Here is a 13,764-nt window from a genome sequence, read left to right as displayed (position 1 = left end):
CATGTTGTTTATGAGAAATGGAAATATGAAATCTTGTGGTCTATTATTATGATTTGATAAATATGTAGGTTAAACCTATAACTCACCAACATTTTTGTTGACGTTTAAAGCATGTTTATTCTCAGGTGATTATTAAGAGCTTCCGCTATTGCATGCTAATTTATGGACAAGAGTTGGAGTCAGCATGCTTGCATAATATTGTTTAAAAACTGCATTCGAAGACTTAAATTGATGTGTAATATTATTGTAAACCATTATGTAATAATCGTGTGAAAACGCTATATTTTAGATTATCATTATTTGATAATCGTCGTAATATTTTTAAACCTTTATCGATAAAATAAAGGTTATGGTTTGTTTTAAAATCGAATGCAGTCTTTGAAAAACGTCTCATATAGAGGTCAAAACCTCGCAACGAAATCAATTAATATGGAATGTTTATAAATCGATATGAACGGGACATTTCATATATGTTGACCAACCTAAATACGTATACTTAGGTTGCACTTCTCGGTACTAAATCGTACAAGTTATTTGTCTACTTTTCAATCCGAGCTTTATCAAAGGTGAGTCTACAGTCTTGCTTTTTACATGTTTTCAGGGATGAGAATACACGCCGTTGTACTTGCATTTTCAAATGCTTTTATGTTGACACGAGTACTTATTATACATATTGAGTTTGTTCACAAAGCCCCTAGCTCGAATACTTTTATTGGGTAAACACAATTTAGATGGACTGATCTGTTAGGTTAGACAAACCTCGCCCAAACAATATTAACCGTGGCGCATTTACTTTGAATATTAGATACACTCGAACAAGTGTATAACATTTTTATGGGGTAAAGGGAGTGTAGTGGTTTCTATACTCTGGTCATTGCTAGTATTCAAGTGCTCATGGATTATGTAAACGTTTCGCAACTTGGAGTTATACTTGTAAAATCTTGTGGCCAATGAACTTGAACTACTTTTCTGAATAATATTTTTTAGATACTATAATACGTTACTTAAAACTGTGGTTTACAAACATTTGAAATTAGATATGGTAATGTCTACAAATATTTGATACGAAACTATTTTTGATGTCACACACATTTGAAACTCGGCATCGTTGATTACGAACAGTTAACACTTGACATTGCTGTATGCAAACTTTTGACATCGAACCTTGGTGGTCTTCCACACATAAACATTTTCTGAAAGTCATTTCCTAAACATACTGAATTGTTTACCTAAAACCTGTAGATTCACTCAACATTATTATTGACCCGTTTTGCGTGTTATTTCTCAAGTATTAATTGCTTCCGCTGTAAAACATTGCCGTTGCATAGAAGTCAAGCCAAGCACTTGGACCAGAGTTAACATTCTATTAATGGATTTTGACTGGGTGTGATGTGTAAAATCGAGTCTATAATTTATAATTGGAAATAATGGTTTAGAGATTACTACACACTAACGGGCAGTGTACCCGATCATGTAATAGTATAAATTTGGTAAATCCGTGATCATTCCAAGGACAGTTTAAACGTGAGAATTAAGATTGTAACTAACGAAAATAAACTAAAGTTAACATAAGAAAATTTAAAGTATGATATAGTTTGGTTTATGGCTATTTAACGATTAGCCGAATCAAGAGTAACTTTAAAAGTAAAGACAATATTTTTGGTGTTTTATATTAATAAAACATTTTTAAATAGATGTGATATCGATAAGATGAAAATATGTTCACCTAGACTTTCTTCACAAATGTTGGATGTTTCTAGATTACGCCCTGATCAATTGCCAAATGTTAACTAATCGGTTCACCAAGAATTCCCTTGAGTAAATGATGTTATGCGAGGTGTATATAAAATAGCTTATATTTTACTAGGAAAAACTATTAAATACGATACAATTTTACACAAGATATTTATTTATTTATAGAATGGATATACTTAAACCTTGCTACAACACTTATAGGCAGTGTACCTAATCGTACAGTAGTGTAGTTTTTAGTAAGTCCGGTTCGTTCCACAGGGAAATCTTTAAACAAAGCTCAACGCTATATTAGTTTACTTTTATAAAAATACAAATATATATATATAGGTAATATTATTATTATAAAGGGGGGTTTTTACCGTTTAATGACCGGTTTGTCGATTTTAAGATTTTAGTCGCAGTTAAAACCTAATGTAAAATATAAAATAAATACAAGACTTAAATTAAAGCGTAAAGTAAATAACGATAATGAAATTGCGAATGATAAAAATGCGATAAAATAAAATTGCGATAATTAAAAAGTACGATAATTAAAAGTGCGATAAAATAAAATAAAGGAAATTAAATATGAAATAAAAGAATTATGCTTATTTAAACTTCCGTAATCATGATGTTTGACGTGTTGATTTTAGTTTTATGCCCATGGGTTAATTGTCTTTTGTCCTGGATTATTCAATATGTCCGTCTGGTTTTTGTCCATAACAGTCCATCAGTCATAAATATAAATTGCAAGTGTCCTTGTCAAATTATTATTATACCCGAAGTTAAATATTCCAACTATTTGGGGATTCGAATTGTAACAAGGTTTTAATACTTTGTTTAATGAATACACCAGGTTATCGACTGCGTGTAAACCAAGGTTTTACCACTTTGTTAACAATTACACCAATTACCCTTGAATGTAATTTCACCCCTGTTTTAATTATTCTAGTGGCTATTAATCCATTCCCGTGTCCGGTTAAATGAACGATTATTCGTACATATAAATACCCCGCCCATCGTGTCCGATCGAGTGTATATGGTAATTTATAGGGACGCCCAATTGTAAATCTTTATATTAACATTAACAAACTTTCATTTAGTTAAACAAATATAAAGCCCATTAATAGCCCATAGTCTAGTTTCCACAAGTGTCGTTCTTTTGTCCAAACCCCAATTATGGTACAAAGCCCAATTACCCAATTTTAGTAATTAGCCCAACATCATGATTACTTCGTTTTAAATAAGCATAATAATAACTTAGCTACGAGACATTAATATAAAAAGGTTGAACATAACTTACAATGATTAAAAATAGCGTAGCGTTACACGGACAGAATTTCGACTTACACCCTTACAACATTCGCTAACATACCCTTATTATTAGAATTAAAATTAAAATTAAAATATAAATTATATATATATATATAAGTTTTACGTATGAAGAGGAAGAAAAAAGATGATGAAATTTGATCAGAATTCGGTTGGCTTTATAGCCAGAGTTGAAAATTGGGGCTCCGCGACTCGCGGCAAAATGCCCTTAAAACTCCGCGAGTCGCGGAGATGTATTTACAGCTCACACCCTTGGAGTTTCTTGCTGCCGACGGTTTTTAATATATATATATAATATATATATAATTAATATAATTAATTATATATTATATTATATTTATATACATAGTTAACTTGTAATTTTTAGTCCGTTGCGTCGAGCGTTAAGAGTTGACTCTCGTCCCGGTTCCGGATTTTCGAACGTCCTCGCGTACAATTTAATATCTTGTACTTTGTGTTTTGAATCTTGTACTTTTGTAATTTCAAGACGTTTCTTATCAATAATTGGAACCTTTTTTATTGTCTTTTGTACTTTTGAGCTTTTTGGTCGTTTGCGTCTTCAATTCGTCGAATCTGTCTTTTGTCTTCACCTTTTATTATTTAAACGAATATCACTTGTAAATAGAACAATTGCAACTAAAAGCTTGTCTTTCTTGAGGAATAATGCTATGAAATATATGTTCGTTTTTAGCATTATCAGTAAACACTTCAAACTAGATTACACGACACAGAATTCCCTGTAGCCTAAGACCTCTAATATGTGATTAATCAAATTGACTGACTGATAGACCCAAACTGTGACCTAGAGTTCCATAAGATCAACAATCGCGCCAACTCTCGTTGTACACAATCTATCCCTGCTTCAACTAATTATTTTCTATGATTCAACACCGTCTTCGGTTAAATGCACAAGTATCTAAAACAGTTTAATCAATTTACTTAATATGATAGACTCCAACAAACGTCACTAAATTGGACAACCAAATTAATCAATCAACTAAACGCTTAGAACTTAATGAACAATTGCAATAGACTCCAATGAAATCTCTTTCTATTAGACAACCACAAATATCAATCAATTCAAGAATAAGTATCAACAAGAATAATAAACTGTTCAAGCTATCAATCACCAAACAATTAATAATCAATCATAAAAATTACATCCAACAATGTATTTAGTCAAGATGAATATAAAGAAATTAGCCAACAACCATGTTAAAACATAAAATCAAAATCAATTGGGAATTCAAAAGTTTGAGTAAAGAATCAACCAAGGATGATGATGAATCTTCAATGTTTGTGGGATTGCAACGCGTTAATGGATCGATTGGATGAGATTGGTGACCTTGAAATTTCCCAAAAATCACCTTTTTTTGTCCTTCAAACTCTGAAAATCGACTGCCAAAAAGATGTGTTCACTAGGGTTGAAAAATAGAATATATCTTAGAAAATAACCCTTTTCTGGATACCATGCGCGCCGCGCACACATTAACACGCGCTGCGCGCACCATGTGTAATTTCTGTGAGGCGCACACTTAAAAGCGCGCCCCTCACAGGTAGTGTAAAATTTCACTGTTCGCTTTTTCTTCATATGCGCGCACTTCACACCTTTCGTATGCGCCTCACACCTTCAAAACATCAACTTTTGAACGTTTCCTTGCACTTTTAGCCATTCGAACTTGTATCCCCAACCTTTATAATGTTCTTGTGTAGAAAACTATTAAAAACCATCAAATATCTTAACATTACGTCTTCTCAGTTCTCAAACTTAAATTATCATAATATCAATCATAATACTCCAATTCGTATCCAAACGGACCAAAATATGACCGATATTGCAAGAATAATAATAAACGAAATGTGTAATATTAGGGTGTTAAACCATGTGCGAGGGTCTTCCAAATATCGAGGCAGAAATACTCGTAGACGAGGTCACAACTTTTCCCCAAATTCTTATGCGCAACAGTGGAATACACCTCCCCAATGGGCCCGTTCATCACCTTTTTGGGCTTCTACACTACCATTGGCCACTCCACCATGCCCATATCCCACTACAACCTGGGTCAGGCCCAACAATTCATCTCTGCCTGGCATACTAGGCCCTAGACCTCAACATGCCAATTTGTCCACTGATTCGGCTTCTTCCAGCTACAGTCCAACAGATATAAAAAATGGCATGCATACGATGACACTCAATCCACCTGATGATACTTGGTACATGGACACTAGATCCATGTCTCACATGACCGTGAATTCAAGTAACCTCGAGTATTATTATCCTTTAAGGCAACGTAAAAATATAATTGTCGAAAATGGCCATGGCATCCCCATTCAAGGGTTTGGTAACTCTACCATTACCAATATATCTCGTCCTCTTTATTTACGCAATTCTACACTCTCCTAATCTAAGTAAAAATCTTATTTTTGTTCTCTGTTTAACAATGGATAATAATATATCTTTGGAATATGACCCTTTTGGTTTTACTATGAAGGATTTCTCGGAGGGCAAACCGGTTCTGAGATGTAACAGTACATGCGACCTCTACCTCATCACTAACTCCTTGATGTGTCATCTATCTCCACCTTCTACTTTTTCTACTCTATCATCGAACATATGGCATCATCGTCTTAGTCATCCAAGCAATCACGTCTTACGTTCTCTAAGTAATAATCATTTTATTTCTTGTAATAAACAATCGTTACATTCGGTTTGCCAATCTTGTATGTTTGGAAAACTAATAAAGTTGCCTTTTGTTTCTTCAAATTCTACTACTTTAGCACCTTTTGATATCATACATAGTGATTTATGGACCTCTTCGGTTCCTAGCAGCAACGGACATCATTACTATATAATATTCTTAGACAATCACACTAAATTTCTGTGGACATATCCCTTAATTAATAAATCTGATGTCTATTCCACCTTTCTTACATTCTACAGATATGTTGAAACTCAATTTGAAAAATCTATAAAATCCTTTCAATTTGATAAAGGAACTGAACATCTAAATAAAAACTTTCAACAATTTTGTGATAAACATGGAATGCAATTTCACTTCTTATATGGCTAAAATGGAAGGTTTTATTTGTGCGGTGTCGTTAGGTTGCAACACGTCAGAATCAACCACCAAGAGGGGGTACTGTTTTAAATTTATATTTAGCGGGGCCTAATTCGTACTACTCCTTAGTATGAGTAAGGAAAGTATGACCTAGAGTCGTATTTTTAAGATATTAGTAGAATCGAACCTATATTAAAGCCTAAGATAGTTATGAAGGAGTAGTGGTTACCTAATTTTGGGATTGTTGGGCTGGATAAGGTGGGTAGCGATAGCGAAAAGGCTAGTTGCTTCGTTGAAATTGATTAACCCTAGGTTGTTGATTGAATCCGAGATTTGGTGGACGAGCTGGGTATTGAATGTAACATACTGAACCGTCAGGGTTTTCGGGTTGCGGGTTGGCACAATTAACACAAGATTGAGCTTGGTTGACCTGCTGCGGCTGCGTCTTCAATTCTCCGAGTTGTTTAGTGAGAGATTCCATTTTATCCTTGAGGGATTTGATGGCCTCCGTTTGATTGTTAAGTGCAGAGAGTGGGGCAGATGATGAAGTTGTTTCACCACTGTTCCAGTCATGATGATGGATTGTCATGTTCTCGAGTAATTCACATGCTTCTTCTGCGGTTTGGTTCATCAGATTTCCTTGAGCTGTTGCATCGATCGTCGTCCTATGATTTACCGTAAGATCATTGTAGAAGGTACAGATTTGAGCTGACCGTTCTAGCTGGTGATTAGGGCATTTCTTCCGCAGGGTTTTGAATCACTCCCATGCAGTGTAAAGAGATTCATCATAACTTTGATTGAAGTTAATGATGTCATTCTTTAGTTTCGTTTGCTTAGAAGGAGAGAAATATTTGGTTAGGAATTTAGTAGCCATCTCCGTCCATGACGTGATGAAATCTTTTTCCAGTCCTTCGAACCATGTTTGAGCATGATGAGTGAGAGAATAGAGAAACAAGTATAGCCGAACTATATCTTGTCCTATCCCTGGCTGTTTGTAGGAGTTCGAAATAGATATGAATTTATCAAAGTAAGAATTAGGATCGTCATTTGGTAATCCATGAAATTGACAACTATTTTAGATGAGCTGGATGATATGATGTTTTAACTCGAAAGAGTGTCCTTGAATCTCTGGAAATCTGATTGGTCCTCCTCGACCTTCAATCGAGGGTTTGGTATTTTCTGCTAAAATAATGTGTAACACCATTTGATTTCTGATTCGTGCTTCCTTGCGTGCTTTAGAGATTATTACGTCTGGATCAGGTACAAATAACAACGGCCCTGGTCTAGATCGGGTTTGGGTCATACACTGGGTATGCCTTTTGTTTTTTTTAATTTTAAGCAGATAAACTAAATTTCTAAAGTAATCTAAGGTAATCTTAATCTAAGGTAGTCTTAATCTAAGGTAGTCTAATGTAATCAAATTTAGTCTAAGATAAGCTAACTATCCTAAGGTTTAATATGTTTTTGGTTCTGGCTACTGATTCCCTGGTATTTCGATAACAAAGCTTCACACGAACTATGTAACAAACCAAGTGGCCAAGCCGACTACGGAGAGGCGGGATCCTTTTGGTCCCAATATAATTGGAGACTGTTCGGAAAATTCAACAACCAAGTCCGTGTATAATTGTCTTTCTTAGACACCACTAAATGCTTGTGAATAAGTTTGATAAAGAGCAGTATTGTCTGATACTAGTTCCCCGGCAGCGGCGCCAAAAACTAGTTTCCCTCTTGATATGGCTAAAACGGACGATTTTATTTGTGCGGTATCGTTAGGTCGCGACACATCATAATCAACCACCAAGAGGGGGGTACTATTTTAATTTTATATTTAGCGGGGCCTAAATCGTACTACTCCTTAGTATAAGTAAGGGAAGTATGACGTAGAGTCGAATTTTTAAGATATCAGTAGAATCGAACCTATATTAAAGCCTAAGATAGTTATGAAGGAGTAGTGGTTACCTAATTTTGGGATTTTCTAATTTATAAGACAGATAAAGTAAATGCGATAAAATTCGTAATTCATATAAGGTTAAAGTTGAAGGTATTTCGTATGCCCGAGAGACATATTAAATTAATGTGGCTAATATGTTTTGATCCAAGTCGGGTCATACCCAATAACAAGCTTACCGACACCTTATTCGTATTTGATCTTAACGATTGGATCATTGATTAAATACCCGACACTTGAATTTTAAGGAAAAGGTTTCTTAAATAATATTACTTGATATGTTTATATAAGTTATGGAACAACTTATATAACAAGGATTTAATTATTTATAGGTTAAATAATTAATTAAGTTATGTTACATTTTATAAAATTGGTTTTATAAAATATACATAACAAATAATATACAAGTTTATAAAAAATGTGTTTTATGAAATCAAGTTTTATAAAATCAGTTTTTTATATAAATGTATATAATAACATGATAATGTGAGTGGCATGGGAGTTGGTATGAGCATGCATTTGTTTATTACTTACTACCCATGCTTAGCTAGGACCAAGACTTAGATTTCTACACTCACACATGCAATTAAAAACATATCAAGAGAGCAAAAATACTGCACAGAATTCTGCTCAAAAGTGAGCTGAAAACCGTGGCCTTTGAGGACTCAAGGGAGTTCTTAATTTTGTTTATGCAAGGTCATTTCAAGTGTTCTTCAAATCCTAACTAAATACAAAGGTGTTGGGTGATTGCTTGGGGTATTACACACTTGAGGCTTCAAGTTAGAGGCTCTACTTTCCTTCATCTTCATCATCATCTTGCATCCTTGATAACAACCCTCAACTAGCTTGAGGAGGTATAATCTTACTTCCTTTGTTGTTATATTTGTAAGCATGATTTCAAGACTTGATATTAATATGGAATTTAACAAAATGGCTTTACATATATACTTGTTCTTTTAATGCTTTCGCTCGTATTAACTATCTTAAAATTGGTTTTATGATTGTGTAAACTTCATGAACATGTTGTTTTGAAACTTGTTAAATTCCATCAATGGTATCTAGAGCCGAAGTCTATGGATTATGCTTCTTTTATGGTCTTTAAACCCACTATATTTGCATTCCATGCACATGCATGAATATGGAATGTAAAAATGTTCGGGTTTGGGTGGGTTTGAAATGGTGGCCGAATTCTTGGAGGTTTCAAGAGGGTTTGGAACTTGCAAATTGGTTATATTTATTGTATGTAGTGTTCACAATCAATGCCTTGACCTTTTGATTGAATGCATGTGTGTTTGAATGATTTGTATTTATTCATTTGGTATGTAATAATTAATTCATTCATTTGCTTGTAATATTCATTAATTTTGGTTATGTAATTTATTTTATATTTGGTATGTAAAATAGATTAGGTTGTATTTTCATTTTTTTTAGAAAAATGTATTAGGATATATTTTTTGTAAAAATGAAGATGAAAAGATGGAGTCAAAGGAAGAACACAAGAAGAATCTACTTGGATGCAAGATTAAGTGGGAGTGGTAAAATCTCCTACTTTGTGTTATGACCCATTTCCCGGTGGCATTTTGTTTTCGGCTAAACAAAATGCTTACCAAAAGGCTTGATTGTGAACATAATTGTTTTGCATGCATGGTTGTGTTGTTTGATTATGGTTTGTATGTTTGATTACTACAAGTTATCACACATGTTAACAACAAGCAAAACTACAATTTAATTGGTTAAATTAAAAATAGTTAACAACATGCAAAACGACAAATTTAATAGGTTAAATTAAAAGTGGCAAAAGACCTTAATAAATGGTTATTAAGAACAAGAAAATGATCACATATAAAATGGTTTATATCATGTAATTGGCTAAATTACATGAAATGAAAATGGATTTCAAATGAACCATACACCAATGCATGTTGGTGTATGGCATAAAAGTTTTCTCAAACTAGAAATAATGAAAACTTAAAATCCCTTTAACCAACAAGGTAAACAAGTTAAACGCCATCCTTTTGTGTGACACTTAGACATATTAGGGAACTCATGATGGGATAAAGGTCACCTAACCGTCATGAATAAACTAATATGATTAAGGTGAAATTCGCATGCTTGTGGGATAAAGGTCACCTAACCACTTGTATGTTAAGTTTACACGTTTACACAAGTAGGACGACTTGATTTGGAAATCATGAACTTAGGGTCACCGAAGCATGATGAACAAATAGGCGTTGATGGGATAATATGCCATGCAAAAGGATTGCATGATCCCATAACTTAGAAGTTGCAAAAAGATTGCAATTGTCATATAATGACTACCTAGCTAAATCAAATGACGGGATAAAGGTCACCTAACCAAAATTTGGTTTACCGTTGGATTCTAAAATTTAATAAATATCAATTGGATTTAAAGGGTATTGATTGTTAAATTAAAATTGATACTTAAACAACTTTGTTAAATTTTGTAGATGGCCGTCAATAACAACAACATTCCAAACGCACCAATAAACTTTAACAACCTATCGTTGAGGTCAATCCTCGAAAAGGAAAAACTCAACCATACGAACTTCATGGATTGGTTCCGCAATCTAAGAATTGTCCTCAAATTAGAGGATAGGGCGTATGTATTGGAAGACCCCATTTCCGATCAACCGGACGAGGATGATACGGAAGGCATGGCTTATTGGGAGAAATATTGCACCGATTCGGTGCAAGTTTCTTGCCTCATACTTGGGACTATGATACTCGAACTCCAAAAGGATTTTGAGCATCATAGTGCATATGACATGATCACACAGTTGAAGGAGATGTTCCTTCAACAAGCTCGTGTCGAGCGCTTCGAAACAGTTCGAGCACTTCATGCATGTCGGATGGACGACTCCCAATCCATTTCATCTTATGTCCTTAAGATGAAAAGCCTAATTGATCGAGCGAACCGTCTAAACTGCAACGTGTCTAATGAATTAGCCATGGACCTTATCCTTAACTCCTTGTCAAAGAGGTTTGACACATTTGTAATGAATTACAATATGAATGGATGGGATAAGAGCATTGGCGAATTACACGCCATGCTGAAGACGGTCGAAGCGAGCATGGGTAAAAGGGCTTCACCCATGTTTATGATCAATGAAGGCGGGTCCAAAGGCAATAACACTTCTAAGCCGAAGGCGGCTAAGAGGAAAGGACCCGCCTACCAAGGCAAGGGCAAGGGAAAGGGGAAGATGGTTACCCCAACCAACAACAAAAAGAAGCAAAAGGTTGCCGGAAAGGCTAACCCCAAGGAAGATCCGTGCTTTGGTTGTGGTGAAATGGGTCACTGGAAACGCAACTGCCCGGTCTACCTTAAGGAGTTGAAGGAAAAGAGGGATGCAGGGCAAACCTCAGGTAATGTATATATGGTATACATTGAGCTTAGTATTACTTCTTTTAATACATGGGTATTAGACACAGGATGTGGAACTCACATTTGCAATTCTATGCAGGGGTTCAAAAGAAGTAAACAATAAGTGGGAACATCAAGTCTCTACATGGGAAATGGAGCTAAGGTGCACGTAGTAGCTCAAGGAGACTTTATTCTAAAGCTTCCAAGTGGTTTGGAACTTACTTTGAAAAATGTTTTGTATGCACCCGATTTATCGCGAAACATTATTTCTGTATCCCGTTTGAAACAATGTGGTTTTAATCTTAATTTCATTAATGATGATATCCATGTTTCTTTAGATAGTGTGTTCTATTTCAAGGCTTCGCCTATGAATGGTATTTATGAATTGGTTCATGATGACACATCATACAATAGCTCAATATACCATGCAAACACCAAGAAACTCAAAAGGGATTTGAGTGATTCCTACTTATGGCATTGTCGCCTTGGTCATATAAACAAGAATCGAATGCATACACTTCAAAAGAATGGACTTTTGAAATCAAATGAACTAGACTCGTTCGATGTATGTGAATCTTGTTTACAAGGCAAAATGACTAAAGCACCTTTCAAAGGGACCTATGAAAGGGCTAAAGACTTATTGGGATTAATACATTCGGATGTATGTGGACCCTTTAAGCCCATAACTAGGAATGGTGAAAGATACTTCATTACTTTCATTGATGACTTCAATCGTTTTGGATATGTCTACTTATTAAGACACAAGGACGAAACTTTTGAAGCATTCAAAGAATATCAAAACGAAGTACAAAATCAACTCAATAAGACAATCAAGGTACTTTGTACCGATAGAGGAGGTAAATACCTAAGCGATGCTTTCCAAGATCATCTTAGAAGTTGTGGGATTATCTCGCAACTTACTCCTCCTGGAACACCCTAACTTAATGGAGTTTTTGAAAGGAGGAACCGAACTCTAATGGATATGGTTCGATCTATGATGGCTAGAAGCTCGTTGCCTCTATCATTTTGGGGTTATTGTCTATGCTCCGCGGCTCGTATTCTAAATATGGCCCCAACCAAGCAAGTGGAACAAACTCCTCATGAGATGTGGTTTGGAAAACCTCCATCTCTATCATACTTAAAGGTATGGGGATGTGAAGCTTATCCTAAGCGTTACGTCCCTAATAAGTTGAATGCTGGATCCACGAAGTGTATCTTCATAGGATATCCCAAGGATGATATGGGATATTATTTCTATGATCCTTTCGAGCAGAATGTATTTGTTGCTCAGAAGGCTGAATTCCTTGAAACTAAGTTCCTAATGGAAGGTGATGGTGAAAGGAAGATAGATCTTGAAGAGGTTCAAGATCAAGTAGATGATACACAATTGGTTGACACTAGCACTCAACATGAAAATGTTGAGAGTGATCAAATGGATGATCAAAACACACAAGACGTTCGCAGATCTGGTAGAATTAGTAATCCTCCTGAGAGATATGGGTTTCTCATGGATGGTTGCTATATGGTTGATTTGGATGAACCAACAAACTACCAAGATGATTTATCAAGGATTGATAAGGATAAATGGCAGGAAGCCATGAACGCTGAGATGCAATCCATGTATGACAACCAAGTTTGGGAACTGGTTGTACAACCTACTAGCTCAAGGCTAGTTGATTGTAGATGGATTTTCAAAATGAAAACTGACATACATGGAAACTTGGATACATATAAAGCTAGACTTGTAGCAAAAGGTTTCACTCAAACTCAAGGGGTTGACTATGATGAAACTTTTTCGCCTGTGGCAATGCTAAAGTCTATTAGGATATTATTTGCCATTGCTGCTCATTATGATTTTGAAATATGGCAAATGGATGTCAAGACCACTTTCCTAAATGGATATCTTGTGAAAGATGTCTATATGGTTCAGCCAGAAGGTTTAGTTGATCCGAAATATCCTAAAAAGGTATGCAATTTAAAGAAGTCAATCTACGGATTGAAACAAGCATCTAGAATGTGGAATCATCGTTTTAAAGAGGAAGCCGAGAAATTTGGCTTCATTAAAAATGGTGATGAAGCTTGTGTATATAAGAAAGCTAGTAGGAGAACTATCATGTTCCTTGTACTCTATGTGGATGATATATTGTTATTTGGAAATGATATTCCGGCAATGCAAGGAGTTAAAACTTGGCTAAGTAAATGCTTCTCCATTAAGGATCTTGGAGAAGCACAATACGTTTTGGGGATTGGGATCTACAGGAATAGATCCAAGAAACTGATAGGTTTGAATCAAAGTGCATACATTGAAA

The sequence above is a fragment of the Rutidosis leptorrhynchoides genome, chromosome 4 (assembly GCF_046630445.1).
Source record: "Rutidosis leptorrhynchoides isolate AG116_Rl617_1_P2 chromosome 4, CSIRO_AGI_Rlap_v1, whole genome shotgun sequence".
NCBI lineage: Eukaryota > Viridiplantae > Streptophyta > Magnoliopsida > Asterales > Asteraceae > Rutidosis > Rutidosis leptorrhynchoides.
This window is presented reverse-complemented; position numbering follows the sequence as displayed.